Source organism: Myotis yumanensis, unplaced genomic scaffold (assembly GCF_028538775.1).
Source record: "Myotis yumanensis isolate MYYU_CA2020_CCGP unplaced genomic scaffold, mMyoYum1.0.hap1 SCAF_4, whole genome shotgun sequence".
Lineage (NCBI taxonomy): Eukaryota > Metazoa > Chordata > Mammalia > Chiroptera > Vespertilionidae > Myotis > Myotis yumanensis.
In genome coordinates this window covers 21,823,974-21,829,973 of record NW_027223755.1, presented here as the reverse complement: position 1 = coordinate 21,829,973, position 6,000 = coordinate 21,823,974, and the positions used below count along the sequence as shown (strand labels likewise).

General features: G+C 32.0%; 1 protein-coding gene across 1 annotated transcript in view; it reads left to right on the top strand.

Annotated features, from left to right (window-relative positions):
- Window positions 1–325: 325 nt before the first annotated feature.
- CDH9 (cadherin 9) overlaps window positions 326–6,000 on the top strand; it is a 92,947-nt gene continuing 87,272 nt past the window's right edge. Inside the window, exon 1 of the mRNA XM_070411432.1 lies at window positions 326–484. The gene's annotated coding sequence lies outside the window, so the exon portion shown is untranslated. The remainder of the gene's footprint in view (window positions 485–6,000) is intronic.

The window sequence follows — 6,000 nt, the reverse complement described above, 5'->3', positions numbered from 1 at the left end:
TTTACAGGTTAGACACGCTGTGACCTTTCCCTCCCACCTGCAAACAGATTAAAGAAGCTGATTAACCAAGACTAAAAACCCTGGGTGATGTTCTCTTATGGGGATCTTTGACAAAGCTCTCTTCTCCGAGCCCTCCCTCCCACTCCATTCGCTTGCAAATCGCTGTGCCTACAGAGGTCTTTACTGCCCCAGTCCCAAACCTGGAGCCCTGCAGCGCCATCAGCGGCAATATCTTCCTATGTGAGGGACTGTCTGTTATTAATCAGAAACGCTGAATGGAAACCAATCAGATAGAGAGTTCCTTTGGCTTCAGCTTTCTGCCTGTCTGAGTGAGAAGTAATGCTCCAAGAGGGAGGCACACTGAGATGCATGAAGATTCAGCTGTGAAGATACTATAAAAAGAGGAGGAATGAGACAGAAGCCACAACGCTGCCGGAATCGTCAGTGCTGAGCAAGGCTAAACTCAGTTCCATTGCTCACAACAGTAAGTGTTATTTACTTAGGTTGCGAATATGAGCTATTCATTTTTTTTTCCTAATAATCAAGTAGTGCAAATATTGCTTTTTCTCCTAGTAGGTGTCTCTCTCTCTCTCTCTCTCTCTCTCTCTCTCTCTCTTTCTCTCTCTCTCTTTCTCAACATTTGGAAGCAGGTAAGAATAAAGAATACATAATTTTATAGTATTTGAATAAGGTATTATTAAAATGCTCAGTGAAATAACTTGCAAACATTTGCTTCTTATTTTACTTTTACAAAACTGATACCTAACCAAGCTCTTTCTATAGTGCTCAAATTTTGCATATGAAACATTATTATAAAAATAAAGTCAAACTTTATATTATGCTGGTTGATTTCAGTAGCTTTGAATTACTCGCACATTAGTGTGTGTATGTATATTGCTATTACTAAATTAATTTGAAATGGACCCTTGGTTTTCTCATAACTGTTGCTTATTTAATTTGAGTCAGAACTAAAAAAATAAATGCACCTTTTTCATAATTTAAAAAGACATGATTTCTTTATTTTTTTAATATTAAAGTGAAGTGATATATGAGCAACATATATAAATGGAAAGAGGATGCCAGAGTTAATGTGATCACTTTACCTGATATAGGTTTCTTCAACTATCTGTGGTTCTCACTCAGGTCAGCATTCTAAAATGTGCATGTTGGTTGGCTATATAATTGCTCTCCATTACCAGTAAGCAGGCAAATATATCTTAATGTAATAAAGACTGGATGAAAACCACAGGAGGGAAAGAGTTGCAAAAGCAAAATTGGCATGTTTTATTTGAAGTGACATGGAAAATGCATTGATTTGAGGGTGCATTGGTGGGTTGTTTTTTTTTTTTTTGCATAATCAGTATAGCCATTCACATCTATTAAATTTTCAAGCACATTAATCTCAAATGGTATGACAAATTTTAATTGTAAGGTTATCAACATTTTATAATGTTTCCATTTAGATATTGCTAAGAGTGTATGCTCTTAGAATCTACTTTAAATAACAAGGGTGCATTAGATGAAAAGTGAGCACCTGTAGTAGATAAGTTCACATTTATTTTTATGATCAATTTTTGATGAGAATGTAATGGACTATAGATTTGAGGAGAAGTTGGAGGTCTTTTTGGATGTTTGTTGTCATTTAATATTTTGTCATATAGATCTGTAAGATTTATAAAGATTTCTACAAGGTTTTTGAAATCTATGTGCTGTGAAAAAAAGAAGTGATGCTGTGACCACAAAAAGTGCTAACTTTTGCATGAAAGTTACTTTTTATATTATAAATTAGAAGAGCTATCAATTTTCAACCATAGTTGACTAAGAATTAATGTGATCATCCAATGTTCTTAACTTGGAAAAAAAGAGTGATTTAAACACCTCCTGCATTCAATAGAGAATAAATCCTATTTTAAGATTCAGAGACTGCTTCATTGCCTAGGCAATGCTATGTTAAGTGCAGAATACATTTGAGTAACTACAAAACTGGTTAACTCAGATTTGGATGGTAGATTTTTTAAAAGATAAAGAAGATGAAAGAACATGCTTTCTAGCACACAGAAGCAAAGACTTGGGCATAACATGAACAGCTTGCACTTGTGATCTTGTCGTCGAATACATTATGGTTTTTAACTCAAATTTTCTCAAATTTGTAAAATAGAATTGCAGGCATTTAGATATATGCCAAGATGTTAAAAACACTGTCAACTCTATGTTTGTTTTGAAAAATGAGAAAATGTAAGATAAAGTGCCTGGTGTGAGCAAATCTAATTCTGGGAATAATGAATAGAAAAATGCTGTAGAGGGAGCAGATAGGTAGTATCAATTTAAAAGTAATTCACTAAGTTTGAGTCAGATTTGGTTGGACTAATAAAGCAAGTCATATAATATAATAATTTCTAGAATGGAAAAGCATAATGTTTCCTTTTATTATGCTATTTGATATTTTAAGACAATTTTGAAATGGTTGACATAATTATACCACCACCATTGTATTCATTGCATAGTTGAAATAAAAATACCAATGTAACAATATCACAGTATCAAAGTAGGCTTTGAAATTGGAGTTTTAAATGTTGTGTTGCTCAACTTGATAAATTGTATGTTGGAGCAGAAGCTCTTCTGAGTGTGACCTTGCATGGAGATTTTATTTGGTGTATTCCTGTGACCCCACTAAATGCAAAGTTGAGCCAAAGCACTTTCTCTTCTATGGCACATTCACCTAAAGGATTGGAAAAATTAATTGGAGATTTTTTTCTTCTGGCTCACCTCTCTTTAGACATCAGTAGTGATTTGAGGCAGATATACATTCTGTACAATATTTGCACTATGAGTAGCTGCAGTTAATCAGAGTTCTTTGAAAAATTATATAACAAAATATGTGAGCATTATGGTAATATATTGTACAGAAGAAACTATAAATTAAGGTAAAAGTTAACTTAATGAAAAACGTGAGTGTGTAATAAATAAACATTGGCTGTAATGTGTTCTCTATGAAAGGGAACAGTCTAGATGGATTAATATTTAGTATTAATATAGATGCTTCAGTGAAATGGATCTTTAGTTTGCTATACATTAGACTAATTTTGTTCCATCAAATGAAAATTTAAATATAAAAAATAAATCTAACATTGGAAAAAAAACAGTGTGATAGTTTAAAAAATGCCCAATGTGATACTTTAAATATTTATACTTCTGACTACTTTATTGGATAATTTACCTCTTAAATTATCTACTTAAATAATATTAAGTTTTCTTAAGGAAGAAGAAAGTATGCTAAGACCAAAAGGACATTGGTTTTAATTAGCTTTGTTTCTTTTTACCTGTCCCTCATTTATAAATATGAAATGTTGTATGTAGAACATAAGACATGTTTCCTGAGATAGAACATTTTTTCTTTGTATTTTGCATAATTGTTTCTTTAAAAAAGCCTTGTGTCTTAAAACATATACCCTCTTAAATAATCATGACATTATGCTATTTAGATTTTTACATAAAATTCTAGAACTTTAGAAAAAGGATGTTAACCTCCAACTCTGATATGACCCAAGAAAACTAAGGATTAAAAAATCAGGTAACATATCCAAAGCTGTCAAATTGTATATGAAAAATTAAAAACACAAACACACACACACACACACACACACACACACAGTGATTAGCTGAAAGCAGTGCTTCCTGGATTGTTTTAAACATCTTGAAAAACTTTTTCTGTGTGTGTGTGTGTGTGTGTGTGTGTGTTTAGTCACTTTAAATTCCTCTGCCGGGAACAACCACCATCCTCATCATTAAAATACAGTAAGGGATGCGCAGTGAGGAGAGTGTCTTTGTTGCACTTTTATACATTTCCATAGCAGTCCTAATAAGTTAATGCACTTGTCCCTAAATTTAGCACTAGTAAGAGATCTTATAGCTACATTAAGAATGCAAAGTGCCTGAATAAAAGCATGATCTCTGGAGCCTAAGCAAGATATTTTACATTAGCACCAGCAAGAAACACCTCCCAAACGCTAAAGTCATGATAATGGATCTGCCAATGAAGAGAAAATGGAAACCTCGTGAGGTGTTATTGTTGTTCTGGAGGTGGTGTAGTGTGTATGTGTGCATATGTGCGTGCACGTGTGTGTGTTGTGTGTGTGTGTGTTTGTGTGTGTGATACTTATTTACTTTTATGAGAGAAGGTAGTAAAAATAAGACCTGAATATTTTCTTAAGGTGGTCTTCAAGATTTCTCTTTTTCATTTTTTCTATTCAATTACTTTGCCAAATTATAAATCAATTGCAGGAAGAATGAGTGCTTTCATATTCTGTATTTCTCCTCATGAACAAGATAATTCTTGGACTTCCTAATTAATCAATGAAACACCAGAGCATATGATTGTTTTATAAGTATGAATTAAAAAACCTGCGGCTCATATTACTTTTTCAAATTGGCTCTACAATTATGACGAGCATGCATGACTTCATTATAGTTTTTCAAACCAAATTTATTCAACTTAATATGGAAAAATCAGTGGCTAGTAATTATTTGGTTTTTATTTTAAAGATGAACATGTTTCTAAATGTAGGAAATAGATATACCTCACAAATTTTATATTGGAATATGCTAAACTCACTAAGTTTAATGTAACATAATAGAGTATTCAATGCATAATGGACTTTTTTCTCATATTTACTAAAGAAGGATCTTAGGAAAGTCAATAAAACAAGAAACGATATTTGCAGGAAGTCAGTATAACACGGGAGACAACAACACATATAGCAATGTGTAGTGTAAGCATATAAACGTCAGTAATTCACCTACAGGGACATCTATAAACACAGTTTAGTCTTGGGTGCAATGAAGAAGGATCTCCATGTAAAATATGCTCTACTTCTGTAAAATATTCTCTATTCATATAAAATATGCTCTATAAAACTGAGACATCAATTCTAAAAGTTTCAAAGGGAGTTAGTTTTTCCTCAGACTATCATCCATTTTTTTCCCTACAAAGCAGGGTTACTATAATTTACTGTAATAGATAGAAGTATTATTTTTCAACATTCATATATATGTGCTATAAATACTTCACAAAGCAAAGACTATATCAGAAATTTAAGAAATTAAAATATATTTTATATTTAATGGTAATTAAGTTGAAACATCCAAGAAAACTTGCAGGGCAAATTCACATCTATCTACCTATTTATAATTTAATATCTTTTAAAATTTTTATTTATTGATTTTAAAAAGAGAGAGAGGAAGAGGGAGAGAGAGGGAGAAACATTGGTTTTCGCTGTTCCACTTATTTATGCATTCATTAGTTGATTCTTGTATGTGCCCTGACTGGGGATTGAACCTGAACCTTGGTGTATCAGGAGGATGCTCTTACCAACCGAACTACTCGGCCAGGGCTTATAATTTAATATCTTTATCTATATATCTGCAACCATATCTGTGTTTTCATTTAAATTTCTGTGTATCTGTGTCAGTAAGTAATTATGTACATGTGTTCACCCTAAATAGATATGGAAAATGAAAAGGAATAATGCAATAAATTTTTATTTTGATGGTTAAATCAATTATAGACTTTAAATTGTTACAATGGTGAAACATTAGACACTATAAGGCTCTTTTGTCAAGCAATCATAGATATGATATCATGAACAAATAATGACATAACAATTATAACTTATTTTAATTTAGTAAAAGTTAAACTCAGTTACAGTTCAAGTGTTATGGCTGCTTTAGATACTTTTTTGATTAGGGAGAATTAGACTTTCATATTTTAAAGCGGTAACTGGAAGTAATCCTTCATTCAATGTTTACAACTCTTGAAGACCTAATAAAAATATAATCTCTTTACCCACTCTTAGAGTGGATGGAAAAGTGCTATTTTAAGTAGGAATAACAATGCTATCTTAAACAATATTAGGTAGAAATTCGATCATTAATATCAGAACATAAAATCATTATTTTTCTTTGTTATGTATAATGCAAAGGAAGAACATTATGTGGTGAAAT